General features: G+C 37.8%; 1 protein-coding gene across 1 annotated transcript in view; it reads left to right on the top strand.

The window, feature by feature from the left end:
* Nucleotides 1-22,277, top strand: part of LINGO1 (leucine rich repeat and Ig domain containing 1) — a 1,562,525-nt gene that overhangs the window by 554,865 nt on the left and 985,383 nt on the right. The gene's annotated exons all lie outside the window — the stretch shown is intronic.

The raw sequence follows: 22,277 nt of genomic DNA, 5'->3' as shown, positions 1-22,277 counted from the left end.
TCCGTTAGAAATGCTGCATCTAAAAAAATCCCAATCCCTCCGCACCACATGCTCCAGAAACCTCCACCTCATTACCACAATCAACAGAACATTCTGGAGGGACAGGTTCCTCACCCATAGACTGCCCATGCTCTGGAATAGACTTCCCATACATGTCAAGCAGAGCACCTTGCTGACCCTCTTCAAAAGAAATCTTGATACGTGGATGGGTAATAGAAAGTTCACCCCGGGGCTCACTCCAGTGGCTCTACTTGATAGAGGAACTGGGAACTAACATCGAGCAGCATGCTGCCAGGGCACTTCTATGGGCTAGGCTTGTAAAGGCTCCATGGCCATTAGCCTAGTACACACCTATGAACAGCACTTACGAAAAAAAAATAAAAAGAAACTCAGGGGTCACCTCTTCAAAGAAAACAAATGCAATTGCTTTAAAGCTGTAGGTTAATATTTTGCCAACTGAAATCCCATCCAAGTTAGGTTTCTTTCAACACAAGTCTGATGATGTTTACCGGCTGAAGGCTAAAAGTGTAAAATTGTAAACATATGCCTATGGTCAATATAAAACCCCTGTTCATATTATTTTTTGTATTACTCTGTATTGCATCCTAATTAGAGATATGTTGCCAGTCACAGAATATAACAAAAATGAACATCTTTGAAAAAAAAAGCAAACAATTAACGTCTGTCCAATTGCCAAATTGTTGTCTTCTTGTTCTGACACCAACTACCCAGCTGATATATTACTGTTAAGGATGTGCGGGAATTATTACAAATGTTTGTTATGTTTGCCTGTTAGATACAATTGCACTCTGAGTTGATTACTGGTAACCTACCTTTCATGTGATAGTGAATAAAAAATGTCAGCTTGTGGTGATCATACATTACTTGAATATTGTACTTACAAAAGGTGCAATGATTGCACAGAAAGGCCATATCATATGCCTTGCATAATATAATGTAATTCTAGTGATATTGTTCCAGATATGATGTTCTATACTGACTATCTTATGTTCTTTACTGTTCTACTAAGTACCGTATATTACATATGGTAAATAATCCAACTAACATGTTAACTCTGAATATGATTTTTGCTCCTGTAAACTGTATTAATGCTGACTGCTGTGACTTGCCATGGTCTCTTATACCTGCCTGTGTGACTTGGGTCATGGCTGATAAGGTTCCTTAGATCTATTCACTTAAATTGTAAACAAATAATTGGTAGATAAATAAACAGAGAGACAGATAGACATATGGAGATATAAGATATACAAATATATCTATAAATAAATTATCTATAACAAGTATAAATCACTTGCTGATGTTGAATTTCATTTGTTTTCTAAATAAACACTTTAATTTGTTTTTTCCCATGACTCCTTTTCCTGCTGGTTTTGCTTAATTTGATGTTTGCATTCCTTTTTAATCTTGTCAATACAGTCAAATCATGCTGTTTTCAGTATTAAGAGCAAACGTACCTTGTACATTAAAAGTATCTGTTAAGGATATTTAAGAGCTGAACATCATTATTTTTGTCATTTATTACAGATGCAATACTGTAAAGGCTGATGTACTGCAACTGTTGCTTGCAGTTTTCTGCCAAACTGTCTTTGAATACAACTGACTTCCCGGCTGAGAAAATGATAAATATATGACATGGTCACATGATCAAACATTCACCAGTACATGAAACAAAATGGTTGCAAAAAGCAATACTGATTGAATTTAGAAGGAAAATTGCTTATATACATTTCAACTGTCCAGATTTTTACAGATTTTCTAGATTTTTGCCTTGTATTTCAGGTCTGTAAAATTTGTTTTTCTACCAATCATTGAGGATTAAAGTCACTAGTGACATGTCTGGGTTTCAGACTTTATTGCCTCCAGAAAATGCATGCTAAAACAAAACCAGTTATTCTATTAACTTTATAAATTTATAAGACCAATATTTATAATCTGTCTCTATGTTGGGGCCTTTGCACCCCCGCTATTTTAGGCTTTGTCCAGATTTTTAAACTAAGAGGTTGAGAGGTATGTTGTACAATATTCCATTCTATCATTGCTTACTGAGTTAGGACTTATTTAATGTGTGAAGTATTTGTTTTTCTTTTAAAGTGGTTGCCCATTTTTTCTAATATGTGTGTTTGGTATCATTGTCTTGATTAAAGTCAGTAATTTCCTTGGTTTAATGTTCGTTACATCTTGAGGTATTTTCATCTGAATAATAAAATTCTGTTGCTGATCTGGTGGTAATACTGGTGTTTTTTCTTCAGTTCTGTTGGTACACTTGATACATTGAGGTTTCAACAGCTCATATGCCTTAAATTCATTTGAATAATGTATTTTCCAAAATCTGTGTAAGAGTCAAATTATTTGTAAATATCATGTCCCACTCTTGACACCATGACTTATTTGGTTTGTTTTTCTTATTGTAATGATTCAGAGTTGATGTCAAGACAATGACAAGCCGGACTCAGTCTGCACACATCTGCACTCCTTTCTACCATATGTGCAACACAGTGGTGGAACAGAACCTTGTAACCTCCTGCATGTGCATTAGCCTCCTGCATACCTTTAAAGCTACACATGTGCATTAGCCTCCTGCATACCTTTAAAGCTACACTGTACTACAAAATGTAGAGAGAAGCAAATCATTTAAAAGATAGTTTTAAAGAATCAGAACCAGTCTGTGAACTTGAAAAACGCAAGTTTAACTGAGCACCTGGCATATCTGTAAGAAGTTGCAGCAGAGACACCTGCACATATAAATAGTTATCATGAAAAAGAAAGGCATTATTTTACAATTACTTGCTCTCCCTCCATACCTAGACTTTCTGTGCATAAAATTTTTAAGCTTGTTCACTTGAAATAAAATGTTAGAGGTGAATCCCTTTTCTTTGGAAAGTGAAAAAAAGTATTCAAAATTCTCACAGGCCTGGTAGTTTAGAAAATATTAGAAAATATTCGAAGCAGCATGAAGCAGGGGGATTCTGTGTTTTTTTTTTTTTTTCTCTTTCTGGTACTGGGCTCTTTATGGTTCCATTACTTCTGTCACTGAGCCTGATCTCATAAATGTGTTTCAATTTCTGTCCAAAATACAATATCCATTAATGCTTTGCTACATTTCACACAGCTATACATCCATGATAGCACAGTCAAATGCTTAGCAGTATGAAATGCTAAACATCTGTCATAGTACCGTCACCCATTAACCATTTCCTTAACAATGATTCGAACCAATCCATGACATTACAATATTCCCAAAAAATGGAGGGGAAATGCTATGATGTAGACAAAAATCTCATGATATACACTAAATACAATGGTTCCTAATCTAATACTGGGTTCAGTGTTAATATGATTGAGAAAAAGGCAGAAAAAAACTTAAGTCATTGACTTTATCCAAAGAAGCCTACTTGCAATCCCTGCAGGTGTCCTGCATTAAATTACAGAAAGATCATATCCTTAACTTCAGTGTTTAACTATGTAATGGGATCAACCGATCTATAATTCCTTGAATTTTTTTGTACGCCAAGCTTCATCTATATATTATTTGCTCGTTTCGGCGTTATTTTAACAAGTGCTGTGTTTAGCTCTTTAAATTTCAGATTACTACCCCCAACATTTAGGATGTTACTGCCACCATCCATTAAGTATTTATTTTTTCATGTGCACTTCTAATAAGTAGTACTCATACTCTCAACTTCTTAGCCCAAGAAGTATGGACAAAGCCTAAGAAAGTGGAGGAACAAAGGCCAAAAACGGAGACAGATTTTAAAAATTGCTCTTGTAAACTTAAAAATTGCTAGAATAAAATAAGTTGTATTATCACAGATTTTCTGAAGGATACAAGGTTTGAAACTCAAATGTATGTCATTATTTAGTAACTTCAGTACTCGCAGATTTGCCAGAATAATACACATTTTATGAGCAACAGACCAAAAATATGAGGCAAATATCTGGAAATTCTGTAAAAATCTGGACACTTTAAAGATATGGTGGCACTGTATCCAGCACACTATCTCACTAGACCTTTCCTCCTCCATCTGTAATTCATTTTACTTGTTTTTGTTATTTTAGTGTAGCCTGAAATGCCTCATTAAGAACATGTTTATTGTCTTCTCTCGGCCAGGCTTGAAGCTGGTATGCATGTGCACAATGTGGGAGATTTGCATTTCAGTATCTTATAAGTGCTAACATTACTTGAGTCTTTGAAATTATCAGCTGTCTTCATAGTATTTTCCTTTACATTTGACTCTTTCACTTCTTTTCTTTAAAGTTTCATTGAAGATAATTATACCAAAACTGAGCTGGAACACAGAACAAATTAAAGAGACAGGTTCATTAAAACTGACAACTTAGATTTATTTTACAGATGTGCAGAGGAACTACATAGAGTAAAAATACATTTTGAAGTCTTGGCTATGTATCCCAAAATGCTTATGAAAGCATTTGCTATAATGATTACATGAGTCATGAGGTCTTTAACTGCATTAAAGATGTTTTCTTCTCTTTACCTTCGCTAGAAAGCATGGTGCACAAGAGTTATTTTGCTCTTGTTTTTTCACATATTGCCTGCAAAATACTGTCTATGAATTGAGGTTCTGCCCATTGTCTGAAAACTAGCATTCCTGAAAAATAGGAGTGTTATATTTTATAAGTTTTCTTTCAGTAAGTTTGTTATTATCACACTAACCATGAGTAATATGATTGCTGTCATTGCTGATGTCTGCAGGTTGTCATAAATTTGCCTAGAGCAATGTGATTGTTTCTCTTAATATTTATTTAGTTATTCATTTATTCTTGGGATAGTTTTTATTTAAAATAAGATAGACATGTCCAATATAATAATACAATACTAACTTTGGGTTAAGCCTTGCAAAGGTCAGGTATGTAAAATGGTACAGCATCTGGTAAAATTTCAGGTCAAAAGCTGTATGGTATGGGGCATGATATCTAATGAAATTCATTATGTATCAAGTACAATATAAGTAATGACTGCAGTAAGATGACATTTTAAAAATGTGAAAATCAAGATGGATATAAGTAGAAAAGGGACAATAAATGAATGGGAACTCTGTCAATTTAGTAGAATATAAGCACAATGACAAACACTGAAAAATGTATTGGAAGAAAGAGAAGAGAAAATAAGTCCTGCACTTTCATGTCATGAGCTTTTTGGTAAGTTATTACTAATCTGTAACATATCTAATAATCTTTCTTTTTATTTTGACTGCACTTAAAGAGCAATGGCACATGCTTTTTATATGTTAGGCTGTTACCGTTTTTCCTTTACCTGCATTCTTATGAAAACTCTTTTCATAAAGTTTTGGTGGATTGTTCTGTCTGCTATAAGTTGTACCTTTCTGTAAGACAGGAAGTGTCCATTTGGGAAAATGAAGCCTGTACCTCATGCGGTGCTGTTCACTCTATTAAGGTGCGCTTCTTATATCAAAACATATGACTGCTTTAATGATCTGAGATGAACGGAGAGTTCTCATGCATGCTGCATCATGCTAAGGTTTCTCTGGATGCATTCACTGTCCAGTTCTGTTTTTATACGCGCTTTATTTATTTGTTTGCTTTCCAGGGTACAGCAGTGATCTCCACAGACCTTTTAACACTCAGCCCAGGAGCTGAGTCTGGTTAAGTGACTTGCTTAGAGTTACACATTTAGGCAATGGAGGCTGAGGGAATCAAACCGTGCACTTCAGCTCCTTGTTCCTTTAAACCTTATAATGCATTATCTCTCTGCAGTTAATACATTTATACATAAAAACTCTGAACAGTTCACTAGTTTCAGATCAATGCTCAGGTTTCATGCAGTATTGCGGTCATTTGATTTTGTCACTTTGTAGCAAGATAGACAAACAAATTCCATCTTTTTGTTTCACTCATTTTCAAAAGGGTCAGTTCATGAATGTTTAGTTATGTTTAGTTTCCTGACTTATTTCTAACCATTTGAGCCAGCGTCAAGTTTTTCTGTTCTTCCTTGGTTTGGATTACAGACAGTTTCTTCACTTTGGAATTCTGCTGTCATTCTATCATCTGGCCAGTTGATGATAGATTCACTTTTCCCAAGTTATCCTTGTTTATTTTTACTTTGAACTATGTGTGATCTGTGCTCAACTTCACAGGCCATATCTGACCTTGTTTAATACACTCTTATTATCCAGGACACTGCCTTTGTAACTCTGTTAAATTTTATCAAAATAATGTATAATTATGTCTTATTGCAAGACTTTATGCTGTGCCTGTATGACTCTGGAGTACACTAAAAGATGCAGAGCCATCCCCATACCATTATGAAATTCAGTGCTTTACACATTATTCTAACCTAAAAATAATGGCATGTAAGAAATAAACATTCAATTAGCTTCATAAGTACACTGAGGGTTATGCATGATTCTTGAAGCTAAATACCTAAGTGACTTTATTCTTCACAGAAAACTGGAAATAGTAACTTGTACCGAGCAGGATAACTCATTCATAAAGCTCCAAATCAATCTCATTAGGAAGAATGTTCTCCTAAATGCAACCTATAGGGAAGAAAAGCCTTAATGAAATGGAGGCAAGGCTATGAAAAGATTCCTAGAGCTGTAGATATTCCAAGGCCCATGAGTCTCATGGCCATTTTTGCCTTGCCAGTACTGTCCATCAGGTAGAAACTCCTTTTCTCCAGGATGGTGTAGTAATCAATCCTGAGGTAAATTTCTGGATACCAGTACAGGCATGTAGTTAGTGAGTCACACTGCTTAACATGCAGGAAAGTTTATTCCAGAGTTTTGGGAGGTGCCTGCTTATAAACCTGCCCCTTCACTGTTTTGTATTTATCTATTGGCGAAGATTTAGGTCCCTGGTTCAAGTACAGTTGAAGATGCTTGACTTGCTGAGAAACAGGGGGTTCAGGACAATTGGGTCTATAATGGCTCAGCCTGTGATCACTTTAATTAAGAACTTTTGGGGTCTTTCTACTTGTTTGATATGTTTAGTGAGACACATCCCAAAGGGGACGTTGTACTTGTTAACTAGTCTGATAATGCTGAGTATAAGGGAGCAATTACCTGTTAAGATCTTGATCTTCCTTTGGCAATTAACTGGGTTAAATAAAAAGATTTTCTAACAGCCACTGTTACACGATGGTCATAAGAGAGGGCGCTATCAGCTTAAGTACCAAGGATCTTAACCATATTTTTGATATTGTAGAGGTGTAATGTGTAGGCATTATGATGAAGAAAGGGTTGCCTACCAAAAATGATGATACTATACGTTTTAGCAAAGTCTGACCCAACTTTTAATATGCCAAGAGTTTACCAGGGACAGTTCATTCTGGAGGATAGGGTATCATAGGGTGAATTATCAACAGCCCCTAGTTTGCAATTGATGGCAAACCTTGTTAGCCAGCGGTCTGACCTGTTTGCATTTAGAAATGAGAAGTAAATACCAAAAAGGGGAGGTCCCAGCATTAAGTGCTGAGAGGAACAGCTGGCCATTTTCATACTTTCTGTTGGGGCACCTGCAAATCACACTGTTGGGTTCTGTCTTTCAGCCAGTTTTCTATCCCTCCTACTAAATATGGATCGATTTTTAAAGCATTTAGCTTGTGTATGATGCCATTATGTGGGAATCATGTCAAAGGTCTTAGTCAGGACAAGATACACTCTATGCTGTACATGGCCACCAGCTACAGCCCCCATAATCCTTTCAAAGAAATTTACCAGATCAAATAAACAGGATCTGCCCTTCACAAAACCAAAATGCTGGGAGTGCTACCAAAAACTTTGATCTCACAGTTTATGACGTCAGTTATATTATGTTACACGACTTTGCAGATGAAGTTTGTAAGGTTAATAGGTCTGTAATTACCCACGTCAGTTGTAGCTGCCTCTATGGAGGGAAATCACCACATCTGTGCACCACTCATCATGTACAAAACCAGTAGGTAAGCTTAAGGTAACAGTTTGAACACTGTGCCTGTAAGTGCATGTTTAACATTATGAATTAAAGAACTTCAAATAGTAGGTGATAGGCTAGATATTTAAGACTAAAGGTATAACCCAGGTTTCAGCAGGTGATATTCCTTAATCAGAAGGAATTAGTAAAACATCTGGTGAGCTAAGATATATAGAAGGGGTTAGGAGAATGATTTTACCTTTATTATTTTGCCAGCTAGGGCATCTATTGGTTGGGAATAAAATCTCAGTGAATGTGAAGGGACAAGAGGTATGTGAAAGGTTCATAGGTTCATAGGTTCATACTAGGCTATCTGCCCAAGGGCATTTATAAGCCTAGCCCATAGTTATGTGGCTTTCGCCACCCCTTTAGTTTGAATAAAACTATGCCTATTATTTTGCTGTGCCTCTGTCAAGCAGTGACACTGAAGTAATCCCTGGGGTATATCTGCAATCTTCCATCCATTGGTCAAGATTCCTCTTGAACAAGGCCAGCGAGGTGCTCTGCCTCACATGTACCGGGATTTTGTTCCACAGCATAGGGAGTCTCTGGGTGATGAATCTGTCCCGCCAGCACATTCTATTAATAACCGTGTCAAGGTTTAAGTCTCCCGCCCTTGTGGTTCTGAGGGATCTAGATTTTTTGAGGTGAAGCATATTCATCAAATCTGGGTTTGACATGGCCTTATATGTCAGGCACAGGTCACCTCTGAGCAAGTGGTATGAGACTGAATAGAGCTGGAGTTCTTTCAGTCGGGCAGCATAAGACATATTTTTGAGACCCTTTATCCTTTTGGTGAGGAACTTTTGGGGCCTTTCCAGCTGCTGCAGGTGTCGGGTCAGATACATTCCGAATGGGGCATTGTACTCAATCATAGGTCTAATGAGTGATGAGAACAGGGGGACGATGACCTCCCTTGATCTAGATGTGAATCCCTTCATGATCAGGTGGGCAATGTAGAAGGTTTTCCTAACTACTTTAGCAACATGAGTGTCAAACGAAAGGCTACTGTCAACCTAGGTCCCCAGATCCCTGATGACTTCTTCTGTGCTCAGTGGATTGCCACCTATATGGTAGCTAGGGGTAACCTTGTTTTTCCCGAAGGGTATGACTATGCATTTCTTGGCGTTTAACTTTAGGCCATGGCTCTGGCACCAGTTATCCATTTCTGTGAGGCCCTTCTGAAGGATATCTGTGTCAGATGTGTTTTCGACTATGGCGCCCAGTTTGCAGTCATCTGCAAACTGTGTCAGCCATAACCCTCCTGTGTTTGCTTGTACTTCAGAAAAGTAGATGCCGAACAAGAGTGGACCCAGGACTGAGCCCTGTGGGACACCACTTGTGACAGGCTTTGAGTCTAACATGGCTCCAGCAAATCTGACCCTGTGGGTTCTGTCACTTAGCCAGTTTGCAACCCATCTTGTGATGTATGGGTTTACATTCAAGCTGATGAGTTTTTCGATGATACCTGAGAGGGGTATTGTGTCGAAGGCCTTTGCCAGGTCGAGGTAGGCTGTATGGACTGCCTTTCCCTCATCAATGGCCTTGGTGACTGTCTCGAAAAAGTCAACCAAGTTTAAAAGGCATGATCTGCCTTTGACAAAGCCAAACTAGGTTGGATCCAAAGTCTGCAAGTTCCCTATGTCTTTATTTATGAGTTCCATTATGATCCTCTCCATGGCTTTGCAGATAAGGCTTGTCAAGCTAATGGGACGGTAATTTCCAGGGTTGGTGGAGGCACCGCCCTTGTGAAGTGGGACCACAGTCGCCGTGCGCCACTCCTTGGGTACGTATCCTGAGGTGAGGCTAAGATTAAACAGCTGTCCTAACTGCGGGTTTAATTTCTCATTGAGTTCGTGGAGCACACAGCCGGAGACACCATCCGGTCCCATGGATGCTGTGTTTTTTGCCTTGGAGAGAGCAGTTCTCACCTGGGCGTTGGAGATGTTTGGGGGGCTACAATCCTCTGGTATAGATATCTCTCCTTTTGGGGAGGGGGGAGTTTGCACTGAACCTGTCAGCCAGTATGTTGGCAATGTGTGTAGGTTCAGTAATCTTCACATCATTTTGAACTAATTCTGAGCATATCTGGGAGTTTCCTCCTAGGTTTCTAACATAGCTAAAGAAGGCCTTATGATTGTCTTTTGAGTCCTTGGCAATTTTTCTCTCAAAATTTGCCTTGGATGATTTTATGAGAGCTCTTAGTTTTTTACTTATAATGATCAAAGGTGTCTTACCTTTCAAGGATTTTGCTCTATCTTGTAGTAGCTTCCTCCTTTTGTTGTAGAGCTTGTTTATGGCTGGGGTCCACCAGACTGGACGCTTGCCTTTGGTACAAAGAGTCTTAGTTTTGTTTGGGATTGCCTGATCCATGCAGTCCTGTAGGTGCTGGTAGAAGGCATTTGTAAGTGATTCAGCGGTTTGAGTAATGTTTACCACTGGCTCAGGGACCTTAAAGGAGACCACACTAGTTTTCAGAAGTGTGAAGTTGGCTTTTGAGAAGTTTTTCACTGTGGTCTTTTATTTCAGGTGGGGGCGGGATGAGGACCTCCAGCGAGATTAGTTTATGATCTGATCTCACCAGTGAGGGGTATACTTCCGGTGTTGAACATTGTGATCCCATGTTCGTGATGATGAGATCAAGTATGTTTTCTCCTCTTGTGGGGATGGTGACTAGTTGTTCCATGGCATTTGAGTTTATGAACTCCAGGAACCTTTGGGCTAGAGTGTTTGGGCTTGAGTAGTGTTCCCAGTCTATATTAGGGTAGTTGAAGTCACCTAGTATGATGGTGTTTGGAGATACATTTATCCCCAACAATGTTTTCAGGAAGGCCATGTGAGGTTCCTGAGTTTGAGAGGGTGGCCTGTAACATGCTACAAATTGCAGAGCAGTCGTGCCTATGGTTAATTGCACCTGGATGGTCTCCGATGCATCGTGCGTTGCCACCATCCTTGAGGTGTGGGTGTCCTTTATGAATATGGACACCCCCCTCCTTTCTTGGTGTTGTCCGGATTTTGGGGCCGGAACGCATGATATGAGGTGAAACCTGATAGTGCTGGGGTGCTCTCAGGAGCCTTGAACCAGGTTTCTGTCACAGCACAGACATCGATGTTCTCCATACTGAGAAGGGCCTCGAGTGCGTGCATCTTGAGATTGAGACTTCTGGCATTGAGCAGCATTACCCTTAGTTTTTTCCTTTTTGTGCTCTAGGGTGGTAGGTTTAGAATTTGAGCCTTGCCTAAAAAAGGCACTATGGGCGTGGCAAGAGCCTTTGCCAATATCCGGAAGCCTAGGGGTGACAGGTGCAAGCCGTCCCTTGAAGCAGCGTGGCTTGTCCAGCATGTCATCCCAGGCAGACAGACATTGGATCCCCTTTGAATGACACCAGAATTTAAGCCAATTATTAAAGCTGATCATCTTATCACTGTATTGTGGCATCATTCTAGGTGAAGGTAGGATACTGCTCAAGGTCAGGGTCATACCTACCTGGGCTACATAATCAGAGAGCTCCTCAATGACTCTTTTCATGTAGTCCAAGGAGGTACGTCTCAGGTCGTTGACACCAGCGTGGACAATGACTGAGTCGTACTTGTACCTGCTGTTGAGAGACCTGAGTGCTTGCGTTATGTGGCGGATTCTAGCGCCCGACAGGCAGCTTACTGTGACCTTCTCCTTACTCAGTCAGTGAGCGGGACGTCAGTGTGTCTGACTATGGAGTCACCAAAAAACAAGTAATCTCCATGGTATCCCTGAAGTATCAAACAACCCACTAAACAAGTATAGTGGGTCTAAAAACAAGACAGTGTAAGAAACTTCTCTGTGTGAAAGATTTTCAATCCATATATCTCTAGTTAATCACTGTACATTAATCAGATCAGACAATAGTAGTAGAAGTAGCAAACTTAAACTCATCTTAAGTAAAAAAAAAATAATAAAAAATAAATAATTTGAAATATTGTACAGAATTACTAAGTATTCAAAACTAATCCAAGCAGGGCAGGCAGTCTGTTTCCAATTGAAAATCCTTCATTAAGTTCACAGACAAGCTATCCAAGTAAAACAAAAATAACAGAGTAATAGTTTCCTCACAAGCTTTCTAAATATATATGTACCTTTTATCAGGGAAGGGAGTGGTTTATTGTGCTGTAAAACAAACTGTCATTGGTACACATGTTAAATTCACATCCCTTCCCCATCAGTGTGACATTCGAGCTGGTCCTGCCCTACTTAGTAGCTATCATAATAGTATGACCCTTATGTACTTAAAGCTGAATTCTTTTAGGAAGCCTGGACTAAACTATTACTGTTCAATTAAAAGTGTAATGAAACTTAGAAAATTGCCACATTGTTTACATGACTAATTTTATTTTATTTTATTCTTCCAGTTGGTTTTAAATACCATGTTAAATCAGTTTTAATTTAAGTGTATATTTTGTTTCCACCATCATACATTTTTTCTTACTAGTTTTTCTCTTGTTCACTTTTTTTCCACTTTATTCAAAATGGTGTGTAATAACAATACTAACTAATTATACAATAATATTTTTGCAGATAGTTTTTAAGGTTCTTGAACACAGACCTGAAGAAGTCTAGAAGGGCAAAAACGATCTTTGTTAATTGATTTTTTACATGCAAAGTGTATATGATATATTTATATATATTTTTTTGATTGCCAAATGGAATAAGATTTATATATTTCCAGCCATGTAGTATATAGTCTTAGAATTACAGGCTTAATAATCTGGTTAAATAAGAGGTACCACATCATTATAAGTTTTGTTTAAAGTAAATAAGGGTCATATTATTATGACAGCTACTAAGTAGGGCAGGACCAGCTTGAATGTCACACTGATGGGGAAGGGATGTGAATTTAACATGTGTACCAATGACACTTTGTTTTACAGCACAATAAACCACTTCTTTGCCTGATAAAATGTATATATATATATATATATATATATATATATATATATATATATATAAAGCTTGTGAGGAAGTTATTACTCTATTTTTGTTTTACTTAGATCTTAATAAAGGATTTTCGACTGGAAACAGACTGCCTGCCCTGCTTGAATTACTTTTGAATACTTAGTAATTCTGTACAATATTTCAAATTATATATTTTTATTATTTTTTTTTACTTAAGACAAGTTTAAGTTCACTACTTCTACTACTATTGTCTGATCTGATTAATATACAGTGATTAACTAAAGATATATGGATTGAAAATCTTCCACACAGAGAAGTTTCTTACACTGTTTTGAAAGGTGTATTTTGCAGATGAATGGAAGTTGTGGACTTGGAGGCATTCATCTCAACCTCATAGACCAAATAATCTGGGTAAAGCCATAAACAATAGGGGGGGGGGGCAAGGGACCCAAAATAGGGAAATGTTTTAAATATTGCTCTTACAAACTTAGAAAGTTGATAGATTAACATGTTTTGTTATGGCATGAAATTTCTGAAGGGTATGAAGTCTGAAACTTGTATGTCTGTCATTATTTTCCTGTCTTCAGTCTTTAGTGGCTTGCCAAAAAAACATAATTTTTTTGACAAATGAGCCAAAAATATGAGGCAAAAATCTGGACATTCTGCAAAAATCTGTATAGTTGAGAGGTATGCTTGGGGGGAATTATGCAGAGATAGTGGTAGTTGGGGGTCAGATGGAATCTGAGCATGACATTGTTGATGTTAATGCAAGCAGTTGATCATAAGAAAGTGTGGGTGGTGGGGTGAACTGAGTGGGGAAGGAAGATTTAGGAGGCTGAGAAGGCCTGATACTGAAAGCAGACACAGAAGTAGATTGTTAAACATGGGTGTAAGTTACATGGTGCACACCGATAGACAAATGATGGGGAAACATTGTGGGAAAATGAAAGGATTATGGTGAAAGGAGACATCGTGGAAGCAGAATAGGTTTATAGGTTCATAGATTGGTACTAGGCTAACTGTCCATGTAGGCTATTATAAGCCTAGCCGATTACCCAATGTCAGAATCAAACCCTGCACCTTGTGTCTATTTAACCATTATGCCATCCTCCCACCTCTCACTCCTGAGAATGATGAACAACTGGTATTCAGAGGCTGTTTGAAGAGACATTAGGATTAAAGGTGGTAGGTGCAGGGTCAAGGAAGTGAGATGTTACTAACTGACTTGGATTTTTAGCAAGACAAATAACTGCATTTTAGACAAATGAAGGTTGTGGAAGGAAGGGGATGAGTTAAGCATACATGAAAATGTGGAGAAGGCTGAAGACAAGAGTACCCCATGGAATGATCAGATTGACAAAAGGAGAAGAGGATTAGGTAAGATATCCTGAGTCCCTGGCAGGAGAGGAAATTAGACAAACCATGTTGAGTTGTAGAAGAGATGAGGAAATGAGGATGGGAGATGGAGGAGGATTTCTGTGGAGATGTGCAGGAGGCATGTGGAAAATGTAAGGTGCTGATATGCAAGTAAGGCTGCTACACAGATGGCACAAAACCCAAGTAAGGCTTAAAAGAGAAAGACTGATAAAGGATGATATCTGGAGAGGAGGGTGCATGTAATATACATGTGTAGGTAATAAACATGTAGAAATAAAGGGGGGGGGACATGTGGAACAAGAAGTGAAAGAGTACAGTAGGGTGTCATGATGTGAGTCAGAGGCATAACAGAAGTAACATATATATGAAGCTGAGAGCACTTATTTATTTATTTATTTATTTACATTTGTTCTAGGAATGCATGACCGGGTCATTAAAAAACACTTTTCACAGGGGCATGGGGAAAAAAGATCCAACAAGTTAACAGACACAACAGATGTACAGATGATCATCTCCTACTACATAATCTCTTAGCTGACTGCCAACATGGCTTTAGACCATTTCATAGTACCACTACCGCACTACTATCCTTTATAGACTGTATTAATAAGAATCGCAATAACAACTTGCTCTCCTCAGCTCTATTTTTAGACCTCTCCAAAGCCTTCGATATGGTGAATCACATCCTAATGTTAGACACCCTTAAATCACTTACAGGAGACACTTTAACCATCAAATGGTTTAAGTCATATCTAGAAAACAGACAACAAGCAGTACTTGGGAACAGTAACCTATCAACTCTCCTCCCTATCTCCCTAGGAGTCCCACAAGGTTCTATTCTTGGACCCCTCCTTTTCTCTATATTTATTAATAATCTGAACACATCCCTCCTTCAAACCACCTGCATACAATATGCCGATGACTCTACATTAATCTGTACTGCAGCATCTCAGGCTGAACTACAGTTTAGCACCCAAAAAGTATTCAACTTAGCAGAAGACTGGTTCTCCAAATGCTGTCTCCCCCTAAACCCTAAGAAAACCAAACTTCTACTTTTTACCCCTACTCTAAAGTCTCCCCTATCTACTTCTCAGTAACATCAAATAATGGCACTGTAATAGTACCTGATACCACAACTAAGCTTTTAGGTGTAGCAATCGATAATAATCTTAGTTTTGACCCACACATAAACTTAACCGTCAAATCACTTAATAGAAAACTTGGTTCACTTTATAGGCTAAAAACCTTCCTTATTCCCTCTGCCAGGACTACTATCGCCCAAACACACCTAATTTCCACTCTTCTATATGCCACACCTATCTACGCTAACCTATCCAAAAATAACCGAAACAAACTGGCCACCTCCTACAATAACATTGCCAGATTTGCAACTGGTTGCCCATTCAGTACACACCATTGCCAAAATCTGAAAAAATTAGGATGGCTGGAACTGCAGAACGAAATTCTTCTCCAACAGCTAACTATTACCCATAAGATCCTGTATCATTCTACAAATACACCCATACTCTCTACCCTTATTAGCCCTTATAAAAATCTAACAACCCTGCGTTCAGCAAATAAGTCACTACTAAGCACCCTTAAATCTAACAACCCTACGTTCAGCAAATAAGTCACTACTAGCCACCCTTAAATCTAAAAACAAATCTGGATACTGTCTTTTCAATAATACCATTGGTAAGTCTTGGAACAAGCTTCCTACCAAACTAACATCCCTGGAATCCACACCACTTTTCAAAAAGCATCTAAGAATCCACCTATCTTTACAATGGCTTTGCCCCTGTACTAATCCTGACTAATTTTTTTCCTCCTCTTTCCACCATCTTTCACATGCACATAATTATGCATCCCTTGAAGAAGAATGAAAAAAAAAAATATATATATATACATATTTCACCCTGTCTTGTCTTTTTTTACATTAAGTTGTACTTTACTCTCTAATATTGCCTTTTCACATGTTAAGCCTGTTATAAGCATGTCATTTTAGATTCTCTTATGTAATGAATATTTCACTTTTATTGGTCTCTATATCAAATGAATTTTTTAAAATATGTATTTTTGCGTACTATTTTTTGGTTACAATTTTATAACAATGCTGTAGTGGAGCTTTTCTCCCCGGGCCTCTACTGAAAATGGATATATATCCAGTTATACCAGCCCAGTCAACAAATGTAAAATAAATAAATAAATAAAATGTAACATAATAAATAATGAATATCTTTTATTACAATAGAGACCAAAGCAAAACATTTACTGTAAAACTAGAAAATTAAGAAAACAAATCATAGAACATTTAGAGTTTTGAATTTTAAAATCAGAAAAGTCAACTGAATAGACATGAAGCATTGTATATATTAGTGAAGTAGTGTAAAAAGCTATATTTACTGTTAAATATAATAGATATCCCGGGAGGTGAGAAGGACAGGAGTGAAAAATTATTGTGTAGATTTTTAGTGACAGTATGCAAATAGTAGACACTGCTAGTAGTTAAGAGGAAAACTGGGGAGGAGAAATAGAGATGGGATACTTTGACATGTAGTCACCCTAGTGTAATTGATGGAGTAGTATATGGGTTCTAATTTCATACTGGGTGGGAGTCGGTGTAGTTGTCAGCAGGTATCTTAAAATTTGTGGCTATGGCATAAGGGAAGAAAGAGCGTTAATATATCCAGTTGGAATAGAGGTATGATTTTAATTGGAGTTTGAATAATCTGGGGTTGGAGATATCGCAAACTGGTAGTGGAAAGAGAATCTCAGAGTTCAGCCACACAGTGTGATTGGAGATTGTACGTTTTTTTTTGTGTGTGTGTGTGTGTGTGTGTGTGTGTGTGTGTGTATGTGTGCGTGTGTGTGTGTGTGTGTGTGCGTGTGTGCATGTATGTGTGTGTGTGTGTGTGTGTGTGTGTGTGTGTGTGTACATGCTCATGCACAAGGAGTGAAAGATTTACATTGATACTGTGTACTTTACAGATATATAACCATTCTATGTGTTAATTCAGTTTATGCTTGCTGTGATTGTATTAATCAGTTATATAAAGATCTTAATAAAAAACATTTAATATAAAATTTAAACAAAATTACATGATAGCCATTCAACTTCTCAGTGCCTATAAACTACATGCCTTTACTAGTTTGTCTAGTGTGTTGCTTTATTAGTGCTTCTTTAGTTATTGTTCATTATTTGTATGACCCCCTAATGAATTAACTGCAGGATTTGTATACCCACCTAATGAATTAACTGCAGGGTAATAAAAGATATTTGACCTTGATGATCTAAACACATTGAAATGAACTTTTTTTCACTGACTATTTAATTTTCGTATACGTCTTAAATACACCAAGAGGAAAAAGAATAGATTGCATCAGCATGTACAGTGAACAAGAGCTCATGTGAGCTGCTATATGAATTTAAAGCTTTGGCTAAAATGGCCCTGGACCAAGACAAGGAGAACAGATGGCCACACAAGACTATTAAAAGGATTCACAACTGCTTCAATTATGCTAGTCTGCAACAACTCTCAAAACTGTTTTTCATACCTCAGCATGTCCAGTCAGTAAATGGTCAGATGAAAATAAAGATCAGCCATGGCTCATAGGTAAACCCTTTTGTTGCTTTTCTCCATTTTAAAAGCTCTGCAGAAATTTGTCTTTTAATTACTTTTTTATGCTGCTTTTTGTTTGCATTTGTCCTTTGGGTGTTTGCTTCCTCTGTTCCATTCATTTTTAAGTTAATGTTAACACCACATCCCAAGTTTGCTGCCCAGACTGCCTCCTGAAGCTGACATTAGCTGTTCCTTCCACCTTATAAGTGAATTTTCATTAATCTTCTGATCGCACTTGCCTTTCCCTGTAAATAAGTGTCTCTCTCTTTCTGTCTCTCCCCATATTTAAATTGATACCTTAATCAATGTCTAAAAAGCAGGCAACAGTTAAATTGATTGTATAACTGATGTGTGCCCTCTCTTTTTTTTTTTTTTTTAATTTATGTTTGTCAAAAATTGCAGTAGTATCAGGCCATACCAGGCAAAATGCTGGACCTAACCAAGCCATCAAACTGTAAACTGCCCCACCGAGTAAATCTAATACATTAAAAATTCATTTTAAATGTAAATAATACACTGGACAAACCATCTGTCCATCTCTTCTACATTTAATTATACTGCATTTCCTCCCATATCACGAACTTAAAAAAGTTAAACTGTATCTCCTGTTTTTTATTTATATATATCTAAATCAAGTCTGGTAGCTCCAATATTTTCTGACCGCTTTTTTGACTGATTCCCATATTCTATGCTAACACTTTTTTCTCTACCACAAGACATGCTTATGCTAGTGGTGCCCCTAAAATCATACTTTTCATTCTTGTTAATAAAATCATCATGGCACGTAAAACAGTATGGGGTTCAGAGATGGTGGGGGTACACTAGACTCCAGAGATAAAAAAATAAAGAAGAAAAAAGAAAACAAGGGGGAAGTGGAACTTGAACCATGCACCCTTGAAAAAATGTTCACCTGCTTTAGCCCACTGCACATAATGATAAGTTAATGTGGCAGGTGTTTGTTTTTTCTATATAGTGAAGCTCGCCGGTGTTATGCACTGCCTGTGACAAGTCAGGCCTTATGGGGGGGGGGTATGGGAAATGTTAGGCATACCTCTTCACCTCCTAAATGGCTTTCATCCTAGCATGCATTTACTGAATGATAATGAGCATGAATCCTGAAAGTATGGCATTAAGGACTAACTGTAATCATTCGTGCAATGGTAAAGGAAACATCATAGACATTCTGACAACAGGGTCAGGAATGGGGTATGTGGTATGCTTACTTTTCTGTGTGCTTGTGTGTGTGTAGGAGAGTGACTGTTGGGGGATGGTGGCTGTGGTTACATGTTGCAAATGCCATAGTGAGCTACTATGGGAAGTGTTTTCTGTACTTTGCAGCAGTTAACTGTGATTCAGAGACATGCAAATTGCTGTTAATGAAGTCTTTCCTCATTGTGGTTAATGAATTTGTGAATCGCAAAATACCACATTGTGTAAGCAGGGCCTTACAGCCTGCTCTGGGGCTGTTAATGCATCCTTGGAAGTATCTTTACTGACAAAATACCTTTCTATCTTTACATGCCACTGAAAAAGTTTTCCTCTGCAAAGCTTTCATTTGTCATATCAGTACAGTCAGACACAGTTTAATGCAAGACATTTTAAATAAAATGTTTGTTCTTAAACAAAGCCCTAATCTTTTATATTTTTTAATTCCTGATTATTTATTCTGACACAGCTCAGTTAAAAGTTTATTTTCTCTCAAGTTCAGTGGCTTTCTCCAGGCATCTGCTGAAAATTGGCTTTGTTCCAAGTTGGCCTTTCCTGGTAAACAAATGTTAAATAAATATTGTATATTTGTTCATCATATTAATCAGTGCTACAGTAGCAGTAGTATGGGTTACATTCTGACTAGGATATAACAATCAGTCATTCTGCAAAGCTTCAAGGCAACTTACATGTGCCCAAACTGTCAGGCAGTTGGAGCTCAGCTGACTAAAAGAAATGTTTGGGTCCAAAGCCCTCCTTAGTTTCACTGCTACCTCTGAGACCTTCAAGGGTGACAGTCAGTTTGCCCTTCCTTTCTTAGACAGTCAAGTTCCTTTTGGGGGAAAAAACTTCCATTTTTTTAATTTTGTTGATTTTTTTGTTTACTTTACTCTTCAGGAAAGTTATTTTAAAAGTTAGGAGTGCTGTGTTTTAACAGACTGTCTCAAGACTGCAACATACTTTTAAAAGGAATACTATTTTTTTTCTGATAGTTTAAAAGTGGGTAAAGTAACTAAAAACATTTTTTTCAGTAGAGAAATTGTGTTTATTTTTCTTTTGTGGGGCAGGCATAGTGTTTTAAAATGCTTTTTGTTGTGTTTTTTTTTGTCAAAAAACAAAGTTTTGTAGATTGGTTGTGTTTACTGAAAATAATTGCTTGTCTTTCCTGAAGTGGTACTATTTACTATTTTCAGCTTGACTATAGAACAGACTACTGATGTCATGGGTCAGTCCTTTCAATCACAAGTAGAAAAAATAAGCAAACGGCCTTTGCCACTATAGCAGGCTAGTAATTAGCCTCAGCCACAGGTTTGTGACTCTGCTGTGGCCATTTATTGCACCTCAGACCACTTATGTTTAACCCAATTCCCTCTGCTGTAAGACCTACATTCACTATAGACTGGATGTTAGCCATGTCCCCTGCTCCTGTATGGGTCCACTTAGTAGTCAAGGGAGAGCCATGCTGGTTGGTCCTTGGAGAAGGATTAAAGAAGATTTCCCTGTTGTCAGAATGTTGCACCCATCCTTGGGGAAAGAGCAGCTGCCATTAGTAACAGTGTTGGCCCAGCCCAATTTTGCCTGTCAAAAAGATATAGAAAATCAAGCATAGATCTACTCCTCATCCTCAATTTCCTTTGGACAGAAGTGGTTTGTTGGGTGTGACTCAGGGTTTAATTCAGCGTATTGCTCATTCTTGTGAAGTAGTTTCTGGTAAAAGAGAGAAGGATTCCTCTTTTCCTGAAGAGATTCAACATTCTGAATCTGAATAGGAAGATGCAGCGATAGATGCAGGATTTTTTCCCTCAGACTTCTGATTCATACCCAGAGGAAAGCTCAGTTTCTTATTCTGCCTTGATTTTTTTTCTTTATGTGATACTATTACTAGAATCTGTTTTCAGTGGGAGCGCACTGAGGTTTTTCAATCCCTTAGAAGATACTATGAGTTGTTACAAAAGGATTTTCCAGAACCCACGACCATTCCTCATGTTCTCTCTGCTTTAGAGGATGTGTGTTACTGCCTGCAATTTTCCTGATAGTCAGACTGCTGCACCTGAAAAGGCAGAGAAGATGTATACAGTTTCAAAGTCTTTTAGATTGTTTATACACTATTCCTAAACCTAACTCAGCAGCTGTAGTTTTGTTGATCCCACTGCTGGTAAGCACCTAGTTAATTCCAATCCTACTTTTTTCTGGTAAGGGTGGGAAAATTATTATAGGTAAGAGAAACAAGTATGTACTTTTGCAACTTTGATTTTTCAGAATTTTTAAACAGGCTGATGTACTACAGTTGTTGTGACAAATTGTAAAAGTATGAGAAATGCTTTATCTCTAGCTTCTTCTTGTGAGGAAAAATCTGCTTTAAATAATTTAGTTACTACCATTTTACAAGTCACTTCTATTTCACAGGTCACTATGCAATGTTTGCAGTGTGTGTGTGTGTGTGTGTGTGTGTGTGTGTGTGTGTGTGTGTCTGTGTGTGTGTGTGTGTGTGTGTGTGTGTGTGTGTGTGTGTGTGTGTGTGTGTGTGTGTGTAAAACTGTAGATAGTTTTCCAGTATTATTTTGAGGAGGTATGCATGGCTGCATTCTCAGAACAACTCTGATGTTAAAAATGAGGTTTTAAACTCTCCCTTGGATAGATATTTAGTGTTTGGCCCCTCTGCTGTAGACGAGATCAATAAGTGTGATGAAAGGGGCAAACGGATTCAGGGAATCTCTAAAATGTTCAGCCCTCATTTTCCAAATATTTCCAAGGAAGTTTCTAACTCCTCATCCAGTTTGATCAAAAAAAAAAAAAAACCTGAATAAACAGTCTCAACAAAATACAGGTAAACAGAGTTTTAAGATGAAATGGCAAGGATGTTCCAAAAAAGAAATCTCAAACTTTCTAAGACCAAGGATTGTCCAATAAGATAATATGGCTATTCAAGAGACCTTTTCTTTTCCATGAACAGGAATGTTCCTGTATGCGTTTTCAAACTTTCTCAGTTATATCCAGGGTACTTCTCAAGATTCAGAAGGAATTCCTCAAGATTATTGTAGTGACTCCCTTCTGGACCAGACAGCCATGATTTTCCTTTCTTTTGGAAATGGCCAGGGGCAATTACCACAAGCTTCCTCACAGACTGGATCTAGTCACACAAGTGCAGGAGTGTTTGATACATCCCAATGTGAATCAACTTCAACTGACTGCCT

The sequence above is a fragment of the Protopterus annectens genome, chromosome 7.part0 (assembly GCF_019279795.1).
Source record: "Protopterus annectens isolate FY-2018-M chromosome 7.part0, PAN1.0, whole genome shotgun sequence".
In the NCBI taxonomy this organism is placed as follows: Eukaryota; Metazoa; Chordata; order Ceratodontiformes; family Protopteridae; genus Protopterus; species Protopterus annectens.
The sequence above is the reverse complement of the archived record's forward strand: the minus strand, read 5'-3'. Positions and strand labels throughout refer to the sequence as shown.